We start from the raw sequence: 12,403 nt of genomic DNA, 5'->3' as shown, positions 1-12,403 counted from the left end.
TCCAGATGTCGAAGTTGCAGCGAGGAATAAATAGATGAGGATAAGGACTCTTTTCCTGTCGACGTTCTCAGGGAAAGTTAATGATCTTGCGAGGGTGGGGATCGATACGCGAAGAATCGAACCTCTTCAGAAAGGGCGTCATGGATTTCTTGAGAAACAGTATAGGGTAGTCATACCTGAGTCGTGGATCAGTTGCAGATCAGTCTAGATCAGTCTCCCGGCAGTCGTTTATCGGTCTTGTATCAATATTATAATCTTGTTGTAATCTCGACAGTTATTCTATTGGTCTGAAAGCTAGTAAGAAATACACGTTGTCATAAATACGCGTTCGTGGTATCACCTTAGCACCCTACACCGTGTTTCTTACAGATAAAGTTCACTTTACTCGATTCAATTTTGTTAAACTATCTATTAACGTTTTTCTGTAGTCCAGTGTATCCATTTATATTCCTTTGATATAAAGAAAACCGTATAAATCAACGAGAAAAGATTCGCCGACGCAAACAATAAGAATCCGATGTGTAACTTCTAATCAAAGTGCATAGTAGAACAGAGTGTTTTACAGCAGAATTATTTTTACCTTTGAAAGACAAATAGTTTGCGTGAAATGCTAGTGTAATAGAATAAAAGTAATATCGCTGCTTCAGATGTGTGCAGTATTCAATTGTGATTTGTAAGGAAGATATTTATCGGTAGGTGAGACGCGAAAAATGTGGGTGTAGAAAATAAAAGTTGCGATGCACCGGACGATATATCTTCATTAGAGGTTTGCGCTGCATAAGTCACGCAACGGGGGGTGAATTTTAGCCACCCTCGTAATACTTCAGCACGAACTCAACCCCGTGTGAGTGCATAGCAATAATGCCCTGTAACTGTGATAGATGACTATCGATTTTGCCTGTGTAACTTCTCATACTTCGTGTAACAGGTCGTTACGCAGGATTATGTGACGATACTCGGATAACAAATTGCACGCTCGCAGATCATTTTTCTGAAAATGGTATGATTATTTATTCTCATCACGCATAATCTATGTGCATAACTTAATTAATGTGCAAATATGTATTGTAATATATATTTATGATGCTTTTAAAAAAGATCTATTGAATTTAGCCGTTATTTATATGAAATATAAATAAATCACTTTTAATAAAATATTGTCCGTATCGTCTTCGATAAAATTAATCAGTACCATAGAACGTAAAGTAAGAATGAAATCATCAAGGGGATGTAGCTCAGTGGTAGAGCGTTCGCTTTGCATGTGAAAGGCCCCGGGTTCGATCCCCGGCATCTCCAATTTTTTTTTCTTTTCTCGATCATCTTATATGATTTATTAATACACTATATCAATCACTACCAATCATATTTTCATATCGTAAACCCATTTTTTAAACAGTAATTTAAAAGTGATTTCCATTTTGTTAAAAATAGTTAAAACATTTATTAAATACTTAGTTAAAGATCATATATGAATAATGTGTGTAAAGTGTACAAGTGTTTAAAATATGTATAAACGGGACACTTTCGCATTTTATTTTTAAGTAATGCCTAATGCTCATGGAATTTCTTGAGTGATGCAGATCAACCATAAAATAATGGAAAGGAAATAAAAAAGTCGCTTCACGGTGCTGTGAAATTCGATACTTCTGCGAAGAAGGCTAGAAATAAATTGCAATAACAGGAAGCTGAGGAATACATGTATTATAATCATCGATTCCCCTCGAGCGTGCGGCCGTTCAGTTCCAACAATCAGAACCTTTTTCCCTTTTTTTAGAAACCCCACAACTGCCGTCCATCGACCGGACGGATATTTTATGTTTCGCGAAGCCAGAAAATCGCGCGGAATTCGTCAAGATTTTATTATGGTTTCCGTACTTAATTTTCCGACAATCCGCGCCGATTCGGTTCCAAGACGAACCCGCGTAGCTTCCAGCCGCGCCGGACCATGAAACGACAACCCGCGTCGCGTTGACAGAAGCATTCTTAGGATTTCAGGAAAATACTGAAGTCTGCCGGGAAAATTGCGAAACTCGCCGGGCAGTCCTCTCGCCAAAACCATATTTTAATTATTTAGTCGGGCACGTTCTTTCTCTCTAATGGAAACCATTCACAAAGGTATTGCTAAATTCCAACGAAAACCGACGGTATTCCGAAACGGACAAACGCTTATTACTCTTCATTATCAAAGGAAATAAAGGGCGAAAACGGGGACACTATTAACATTTTCGAAGGCAGACGCACCTGGAACGAAGTCAAAAGATGTAGCGTTGTAATTGGAAAAAAATGAAATAACGAAGAGAAGAATTCCTTTGGAACGAGCTCGGTTTCTTTTATTCCGGAGTACAAAACAACGATGAAGAGCCAGAAATTCGCGCGGCAGCGGCATCGGGAAACGTCGAGGAGGGGGACGGGGAATGAACGCCGATCGAGCGTGCGTAACACGCCCCGAAGGGGTTGCTGGTAGGTTGCTCGCATGCCTGTCCGCCTCTCCTCCCGATCGCTCGTCTCAGAGACGGACGGATCGAAAACAAAAAATTGCACATAACTGCAGAATCGTGTTAACTGCAGCGGAATAACACAGTTCCCGGGCCGCGTTCACGTTTATAATCCACTTAGCGCTGAAACTGCATCCGAGTGCACAGGACGCACATCGAACCCGGCAGCCGCGGCTTCTCTCTCCGACTGGTGAAAAAAAACCACGTGGCGAGGCTGAAAACTCTACGGGCGCAAGCTATGCAGTTCTCCAAGCTAAATGCATTTATCGCTGATGCACCGAGGGAGAAAATCAGAGCCCTCCGTTGCTACCGGCGCACCATTGTCCTCGGCCGTACATCGGCGTTGTGTTAGAGGACGTTGTGGAGGTGGCGAGCAAGGGGTTGTGTCGGAGGGTTCCGAGTAGAAGGACAGGGAGAGGAGGGTTGCCCGCCGTTCCTCCGGCATTACGTCATACGTCAATTCTCCGGGGATTCCCACGGCGTCAACCCGCGGCCGAGAACCGTCGTCGCACCGTACTCTCTCGCACCAGGTAAAACCTCGCCATTTTGTTCGCATGCGGCTAATATCACCATCTGCGGACTCGCGCTTTACAAAACAAATCTAGTATCCTCTTTTCCTCGTCGTTTCTGCGCGTTACAATTTGCTTCCTTCTGTTATTCGAACCACGATACACGGTTTCCTTGGAAATAATTCCATTCGGAAATAGTTTCCAATTCTATTTTCATTTTATTAAGTTCCACGCCTACTTTCGTCGCTAGTGCGGAACTCGTTAGATTTACGTAAAGTAAACAAAAAACAGTACCATCAGTTTAAATTAATTTCGTGCGCTTAACCGTAGGAATTTGTTTGCCGCAAGCCATCGACCGGTAATCGACGCGTTCGGTTCCGAGCGTTTAGTCGGACGAATTAAAAAAAAAAACGAGGGAAAGAGGTAATGGAAACGCTGTCTCGCTTAGAGGTAATCGTCGTCGCGTGCTCCGCGCCTAAAAATGGGGCTGCCGGGACTGATTAATCATCGGCAATCTCGCGAGAGCGTGGCGAAAGGACGCGGTCATTAAAAGCAAACGACGAAAACTTCGTCACTGCTCGGTCCGCCCGATGCGTGATTGTGTGCGTGTGATTTTTTTCGCACCGCCCGCGGATACGCGGCGAACGACGGACAGAGACAGGCCGAGTAATTTAATTGAAATTCCCCGTTCCGTCCGTGCCCTTGAAATTGTGGAAAAATCGAGTGGTACGATCGCCGAGGCTTCGTGAAAATAGAATTACAGCTGGGAACGAGGTTGGCCCGATGATACAGGTGAATGCCGGTTTCGCTAGGGATTGGTAGAGATAAGAGCGCGGCGGGTTGGGGACGCGGAACGGGGCTTGGTCCTGTGCGGTAGTTCGGTCGAGAGGGGGTACGCCTGGACAAATTTTTTAGTTTGAAATTTCCGCACAAATTGGCTCGGCAAAATTACTCTCAATTACCGCATCCGTGCTCTGGCGAACTGCGCGGCGATACCAATACGGCCGCTCTCAATGTCTGGCCCCGAGCAGCCGGCAACTCGACTGTAAAATATCCTATCTCCAGTAAACGTACCAGGGCTTCGCGTGTGTGTAGATACGCACAGTGTATAAATTGCTTGACACAAATTGATCGATAATCCCGCCGGTAATCGAGAAGTTTTTCCGTCGTTGATGCCACACGCACTCCGGAAATATTAGCAGGCAACCGACCGCGAAACACTGACGGCACCGCGATCAGTGGTTACTTATAGCGGAGCTCGTTTTAATGAAAAATCGTCGTTCACAGTCCGCGTAACATCCACGTTCTACACAACACACGCGACAGCCCGTGTGACACGGGGTTTCCCGCGAAAATCGAAACGCGGTTTCCCCGTTGAACACGTCCTCCCGTTAATTATGCATCGGGCCGAGAGCGGATCGAACTCCGGCCTCATTTCGATATGCACGTTTTAATTAGCATGCCTCGGGAAAGAACGAGGTTTATTCTCTCGCCGGAGAGATAAACAGAAACGGTGTAATTCGATTCGGAAGGCGCAAATATTTGAGCGCGTTGTAACGTTGTGTTTCCACAGGTTACCCGAGGCGGAGCGGGCCCCGAGCTGCGATGGGCTGTGCCGGAACCGATGCAACGAAGTGCATATAGACACTTCATCAACGCGCATCCGGGATCGCCGGAGGTCAGTTACGCGAAAATATTCCTGGTTGTAACATCGTGTTTCGGGAAACGGTCGCCAGGCCCGTTACCTCGTTTCGGAAACTGCCGACACGGCCTGCTTGTTTCACCTGTCCAAACTCTGTGGAGCCGCTCGAACCAGCGGCAATATCGACACGGAGGTCAGTTACGAGAAAATATTGACTGATCGCGCGTAATGGCGCGTCCGAGGCAACGACAATAGAATCGTCGGCGGTCCTATCCGCGCGTTACTTCCGCCTATACCCAAGCGGGACACGCCGATCCATACAGGCGGTGTGTTCACCCGCGTAGCTGCTACGTATACGTTGTTACGTTACTAATCGCGGATATAGAGGACGGAGCATGGAGGCGCGCGCGGAACCCAATGTTAAAGCGCGGCGCATTTCCTGGTCCTCATCAATTGTCATTAAACGACATGATTATTGCGCATGTTGACGATTATTGCGGCGATAGACCGTTACCGGGATACCCGGCAAAGCCCGCGGCCTCATAATGATCGATGCTCGATACGTACTCATCGAGTGTTTCGTTAATGACGACTGCATTGTGCCGACCGTTACGCACGTTTTCATGAAAATAGAGAATACCCTTATCGGCATTTCGTTAATGATTCCGTGTCCCGGGGAGCGCGATTAATATATGTACGTATTCGAGTATCCCCCGATTCATCTGCAATCCGAAATTCTCCTCCATCGTCTTCGACAACGCCGAACGGATCTCCTAAAGTTAATTATTCATGTTACGAGCGAAATGTTTGGCCGCTCAGCGATTATTTCAATTTTTCCCCAGTTGCTTCCGAGGGTCATTAACCGTTCCAATAGATCCGGGAATGATCGTTTAACGTGTGACCGTGGGGTAAATCGCATCATCCAGTTAATTGCATGCTCGAGATTATTTCGCGTCGCCCGCTACACCGACTGAGAAGTCACGAAACGAGCACCTGTCGAGCGGTGGCGGTGTATCATCCGATCCTTCCCTCCTTTGCGAACAAGCGAGTGAGTGGGCAATGGATGATTCGCCGAAAATAATAGATTTATCATCCCCAATTGGCTTCTAGCAGTTCATTTCATGGGAATCCATTGGCGTACGCCTCCCTTCGCGTCCTCTGCGTACACACGCGTGAGGATTTTCTCTATATGATACGCAACATGCGGGACGTAATTCAGTCGGTGCAAGTCATCGGGATCATCTATACGCGGGGCCACGGACCGGCACTAACGATCCATCATTTACGGCGACAGCCACGAGTATTAGGCTAAAGTGGCGGCGTGATTCTGCTAAACGCGATGCTAAACAGGTACTATACCCACCCGAACGCCGGTGGTTTGGCGACTATTCGCACACGAACGGTACCGTTCGCGTAGGTACGAACCCAGTTACCTACGCGAATTTCTAACCGCCGAGAGACCTCTTGAAGCCACGAAATACGATGAACGGAGGCGATAAAACATCGCCGCCGATCAAACCGGTCGATAAACCGGAGAAAACAAAAATCGAGGAAGAAAACGAAATGCAAAGGTGGGGGGGGGGGGGGGGGGGAGAGAAAAAAAACGGCAAGCGGAAAATATTGAATGCAAGCGGAGGCGAGGTTATAAAACATGGGCGTAAAGAATACGAAAGAGCCAGATTTATCTTCTATTTTCTACCGTCGCCGTATCTCTCCGCCCCGTAACGAGGGGATCCTCACTCGCAAGACCGATTTCGGCTTATCTTGCCGGCTTATCAGCTATACGAATATTCACGCGAATTTATCGATCTGTCCGCGGTCGTTTCGGCACGGCCGACCGGCCGTTCGTTTCCTCTCTTTCTCTTTTCGAAGCGTCAGTTTTATGCTTCGTCCCTCGGGGCACGTGATAAGGGAAGAAAAGAAAAAAAGGAAAACAAGAATGGAAACAAGAAGACGCCACGCCGAGAGAGCCGCGTTATGAGCATGAATTTTTATATTGAGATGTTATCGCTCGCGACGGCCTGCTACCGGTAGGGGATAAATAAAAATGAAAGCGAACGAGAAGTCGCGACCATAATGATGTACGTCCGCGTCATTGCTTGTACCGTAGTCACGAGTAATTTCGTGGTATTCCTTTTTTCTTCGCCTTCCTTCGACAATCTGAAGCTGCTGGCGATAGCTGTCGCGAGAAAATAGTTTCTTAACCGACGAGAAACGAGCGACGAATAGATCGTAAACATTTTTTGTTTTCCCGACGTCAAGTTTCTGCCAATTTAATGCCAATGATCTCGCAGCGTTCGGCACGAAGCGATTGTCGGTTTATTATGTAACCCGGGACGAGAATAGACGTCACGTGTTTGATATTCTGGCCGAGCGTTACGTAGAACCCTAGTCCGTAACAAAGTTACCGGAATGGAAAAAATTAGGAAATCAATGTAGTCGATGTTGCATTATGTACGACTTGGATGTTGGGTGATGTGAATTTCTGCGTGATCGTAGCGTGGAACCATACAGCTTGGTATATATAGCAGTAGTATATTCTTCTACCAGATTAGAGAAAGACATTGCCGAAGGCAGCGTGGCCGAGCGGTCTAAGGCGCTGGTTTTAGGCACCAGTCCGAAAGGGCGTGGGTTCGAATCCCACCGCTGTCAAATTTTTTTTTCATTTTTCATAAGGTAGTTATCATCCCACAGATATACAACAAATGGAAAAATTGGAAATTGTATGTGAAAATAATTTTTTTACGGTTTAGTAGCATCTATTTTGTAATACTTATATTGGTTTCACATAGGTAAGATAATAATATTATAAAGAGAAGTTTGAGTAGAATAGAAGTAAAAATTATTGTTTATCAATGCTATACAAATGTTATAAAGTAAAATGTCAGTAAAAATATTGTCGAATGCAATGCTCACAATGCAATGTAATGGAAGTACTTAGAATATGGTACACATGTACAAGAGTATATCTGGAATATCTCATGTATGTTAAATTTTAAACAATGAAACATTGTAATAAATAAAAGTTTATGCATTTTTCAGTGTAGTTTGAGTACTAAATAAAGATATATGTTGTTACGTGTTGCCAATTTAATGAGATTCGTGCAAAAACAAGAAAGCGAGTAGTGTACATTTATGAATCTGCATAAAAATATTGTTTAACAAAGTTCAAAATACAAGGTCCCACCGAGATTTGAACTCGGATCGCTGGATTCAGAGTCCAGAGTGCTAGCCATTACACCATAGGACCTTCGAGGATGTTTGGTGAAAGTAAAAGTAAACAATTATCCTTTTAAATAAATATTGTCACAATCACAGCAAAAATAGTAGCATGTCGCAATGAATTAGCTCCAACGAGTAGCAATACCTAAGACTTGAATAAAATGAACGTACAAACACTTGAATAGAGTACAGAAATCAACAATGGATAAAAAAATAAATATTCATGTTTAGGAATAATCAATAAACAGGATCAAATTTCATGATCAATGGAAAGTGAGTACTTTCATATAGATATAGTGCAGATATATATGTATATATATATATATACATTATTTTAAATACGACTTAAAATAGCTTCAGTGTTTGAGTTGGACACTTCTTACGTCAATTGTATCATACTTAAATTAACATAAGAAAAATGTTTAAAAATCAATAATAAAGAAACGTAGATAGACTTCAATTTATAAGCAGACATTAAAAAACGGGGATGTAGCTCAGTGGTAGAGCGTTCGCTTTGCATGTGAAAGGCCCCGGGTTCGATCCCCGGCATCTCCAACTTTTTTTTCATTGCTTCAAGTAATTTTTCTCTTTTAACTTCAAACATTCCCGAAACGTAGAAATCTCAAAGCTGTCCTTTTTGTTTTATAACGGTATGTAAGAACACACGTTATTCGGCGTTGGGCTCGTTAAAGCAGAAACTACGCGTTTGAGTGTACACGTGGTGGACTTCATGACCAAGATATTCACGCGTACATTATACAGCAGATATAATACCAGAGTTAAAGTGCAATAATCGTAGTGCATCGATTGATAGAAACACAAGATAAAGAAGCAAAAGTTGGCAATAAAAGGAGAACGAAGATAAAAGTCAATGATGCGTGGACACCGTCGTCGAGCGATGGCCATGGCCGTATATGTAAAACGAAACACACGGGGGAGATGATAGGATGCAAACGAAGCCAACCAGAGAGATTGAATGGTAATAGTCCCCGATTCGTCATATGCAAAAGTTTCGTATATCGGAATGAAAAGAGGCCCCGTCGCTGTCGTCGCCGACCGGGAGAAAGATTGTATCATTTGAATTGCTGTGCTCATCGCACGGCCAGAAAGATACCCCGTATCTATTCGCGGTGAAACGCGGAGAGAATAATCGCGCGAAATATACTGTGACAGGCTACTTTTTTTCTCTGCTCCTTCTTTCGCCCCGCGGGGCATGTGCACCGTTGCGGTTGAAACGAGTGAGAGAGGCGGAGTGGGAGGGGGAGAGGGAGAGAGAAAAAGAAAGAAAGAGAGAGAATTAATCATCGACGATGGAAACGACGCAGTAAGCAGGAGCATAGCTGCGGCCTAACGTAATAGAACGCCGATGAGTTGTACGTTGCTGCAAGAAATACGCCGGTGTGGACAAAGACCTTGATTGATCGGAGGTAAACGTGACCGTTTAATGTTGCAGCCGCCGCGGAACGAGGGAAAGACCAAGTCGATCGCGAAAAAAGATACCGCTCAGTCGCGTTCTTTTCCATTGTTCTCGTGACTAGAAAAATCCTATTATCTCCTATGCAAATTCAGGTATCGCCGAGAAGAGATGCGAGTCCTCACACAGCGTTACGTAAAATCTGTCTCGCAGCGGGTACGTGAAGCATCTTGGAAAAAGAAAAGACGCGACGTCGCGCATACGATATTTCGAGCGAGTCTTCCGATTTCGCGGAGCAGCTCGGAGAAAATTAGAGACCGAAGGCGCTGGGGCACGTTTCGAAATCTAATAGAGCCGGCCAAACCAGTCGGCGAGCCGGGCAGTGCTACCCGAAAGCAGAAGCCCAGACGCCGGGGAGGATCCCCCCTGTCAGTGGACCGTTATAATACTCTGTCCGGCAATCCCGTATATATTTTATTCTGTTCCCGAAAGCAGCGTAACTACGTGAAAACAACATAAAAAAAGAGGAATCTCGTCGCATAGATATCGAGTTTTGACCCGGTTAGGGTCAGCACTGGAGCGTATGACCATTTTGTCACCCTCGCGAAAATTTTATTTACGAATATCCTTCGGCGACCGTGCAGTGTCCGAGTGGCGCATAAAAGCAGTCGCCGCGTCGCGATGCCGCCCGGCTGGGTTTCTTCTCGCGCTGGAACCGTCAACACTTCCGGCTGAATTTAAATGTCCAATTGAACCGGTCGGTTCCGTTCCTCCCTCGCGGGGCGAAAGAAAAAAGCTACTCGATGCTACTCGGAGGTGTCTGCCACAGGGGGAACCTGACAATAAAGAAATGGCTCATCGTCGTTCCATAAATTCGTTTCTCCCGGGCAGGGAAACATTCGCGTCACGTCGGGCTTCACTCCGCGTGATAAGTCTCCTCGAAGAAATTACGCGTTAATTCGATGCTCGCGCTCAACCCCCGGCACACGCTGTGTTCACTGCGGCGGAGGGTGGCAGAGGGAACAACCGGGAACGCGTTGAATGCCGGTAGGACGGGAGAGGAAAAGGATTTAAAACAAAAAGTCAGTCGGGTGTCCAATGGCACGAAGCGCAACGGGAAGTGACGAGCGAGGTGGTTAGAGGTGACTGCAGCAGAAATCCATCAGATGGAAGAGATCACGCCTGTCTCCATGCCTGGAACAATAACGCGGCCCGCAGACGGTTTTTGTGCTCGGTGCCTCTTTTTCTTGTTTTTCTCCGTTTTTTCTTCCTCTTGCTTTTTTTATTTTTCCCTTCCCCTCACTCCCTCCTCTCTGTCCGCCATCTCGGTTCTACGCGCACTGTCGCCGCGAGTTGGGACGGGAGGGAGGCGGGTGGGGCGGATAGGGAGCTTTAAATATTTAGGCGGCTAATTTTCACGGAGGATTTTTAAGCCGACGAAAGAAAGTGAGAATTGAAAAGAAACGCGGTGACGCGGAGGAGGGAGTGGAAGACTGGGCGAAATGTCCTCCAGACTGAAATAATAATGAGAGGCGCCAGCGCCTTTAATCACGATATTAAACATTTACGATTGCCATAGCGTCCTCCTCTTAAGACTATTCTTTCTTCTTTTTTAACACGACTCCGATCCGATCTTCCCTCCTACACAAAGCGACTTTTCCCTCGAACCATCCGCCACCCCGCGCCTACTCGCACCACCTCTTGTTTATGTTTACGTTCTTTCTGATAACCTCACGCGCAGATCAAGCTCGTTCACGGTTGCCTCCTTTAAGAAAAACACCCGTTGAACGATGTCAGCCTGTGTCTGCGGGATTATTGCGGGAAAACTCGGAGCCAACCGTGCTTGGCGGCCGATGTCCTATCGCGTCTGTACGGGGGTGACCACGGAATGAATTCCGTTCAAAGGAATTCTGGGCAGTGGCGAAAAAGTCCATTTTTCTTGGCTGCTGTTGTCCACAAGAGAGAGACAGAGTGTAAGGAGAAGAGAGAAAGAGCTAGGGAGATATTATGTCCCCGGTTATATTGATGACAATGGCGAAGCCACCGAATCGACCAGCCGAGCTCAATCTAGTCCTCAGTTTGTTTTGCTTTCACGCAATTTGTCATCCATTGTCTGACCAGCACAGGCCCGGGCCGCCGCGAATCGTTATTTATGGTTTTCGGTTGATTAATTTTTGCCTCATCTTCGTTGTATCTCGAAATTGTCAGCGTCAACCGCAGCCTTTGTAGCTGACACTTGATTTACAATTTACAAGCACTCCATTGTAGTCCTCGTTCGCGCGACGTCCATGTTTCAAAGAAATTTTCATTGTGACCTTTTTTGTCGTATTTTTCTAATTCGGCGAACGATTCCGATGTCGCTTTACAGAACGGAAATAGGCGAACGCTGCATCGTTACGCAGGCGCCGGTTGACGGAGTGTTTTTAGGGTTCGATTATGGTGACGATAACGCGAGGCGATAGCCTGGGAAGACAGAGATGAATTTAATATTCTGAATCCCGGTAACGCGATTTCACAGGACGTCAGGCTTGAAATGCGTAAGCATTATAAATACGATTTCCCTTCTGGATTCGTGAAGGGCGAACGGATCGCGTTGCAGGGAGACATTTTCGCCAGACTTGTTTTTCCAATTTCTTTCTTTCTTACTTTCACACCTCGGTTGTTGAAATTCGATTATCTCGACGCCTAGCTTCGACAGTGAGTAAAAAGTAAAAAAACGATTCGCGTGAACCGTTGATACTCTAATAGAGTGTCCGATAAGTGTTATTTCCAAGTACAGATAACGGGCATCGTACAACAAAAGACTGTTAGTCCATGTGTACATTCGTTGGGACGTTGAAAGAAAGATCTAGGAATCACAAAAGTGCGCAAAAAAAATGATGCGAAGTGCGGACACCTACCCTGCTGCCCCTCATTCTCTTTTTCACTATTCCCCCCTCTCTCTCGCCCACCCTACTCTCCCCCTTCTTTTTTCATAGCGGACCTTTTATACGTCGACCACAGTATCGACAGGAATGGCACCCCTTAGCTGCAGGGGGACCTGCCCTGCTCCATTGTACAACGTTCGCGCAAGGGTTGCTTGAAATACGCACGTCTGATTTTTTTTTTTCAACGTGACTAC

General features: G+C 45.7%; 1 protein-coding gene and 4 non-coding genes across 10 annotated transcripts in view; 3 read left to right on the top strand and 2 right to left on the bottom strand.

Annotated features, from left to right (window-relative positions):
- LOC116427929 (Death-associated APAF1-related killer) overlaps positions 1-12,403 on the bottom strand; it is a 53,271-nt gene that overhangs the window by 35,598 nt on the left and 5,270 nt on the right. The window lies entirely within an intron of this gene.
- Positions 1,225-1,296, top strand: TRNAA-UGC (transfer RNA alanine (anticodon UGC)). Its single transcript has one exon. It is a non-coding gene; the product is annotated as a tRNA-Ala (tRNA).
- Positions 7,219-7,298, top strand: TRNAL-UAG (transfer RNA leucine (anticodon UAG)). The gene has a single exon. It is a non-coding gene; the product is annotated as a tRNA-Leu (tRNA).
- Positions 7,825-7,896, bottom strand: TRNAQ-CUG (transfer RNA glutamine (anticodon CUG)). The gene has a single exon. It is a non-coding gene; the product is annotated as a tRNA-Gln (tRNA).
- TRNAA-UGC (transfer RNA alanine (anticodon UGC)) lies at positions 8,352-8,423 on the top strand. The gene has a single exon. It is a non-coding gene; the product is annotated as a tRNA-Ala (tRNA).

Source organism: Nomia melanderi, chromosome 6, assembly GCF_051020985.1.
Source record: "Nomia melanderi isolate GNS246 chromosome 6, iyNomMela1, whole genome shotgun sequence".
NCBI lineage: Eukaryota > Metazoa > Arthropoda > Insecta > Hymenoptera > Halictidae > Nomia > Nomia melanderi.
This window is presented reverse-complemented; position numbering and strand designations above follow the sequence as displayed.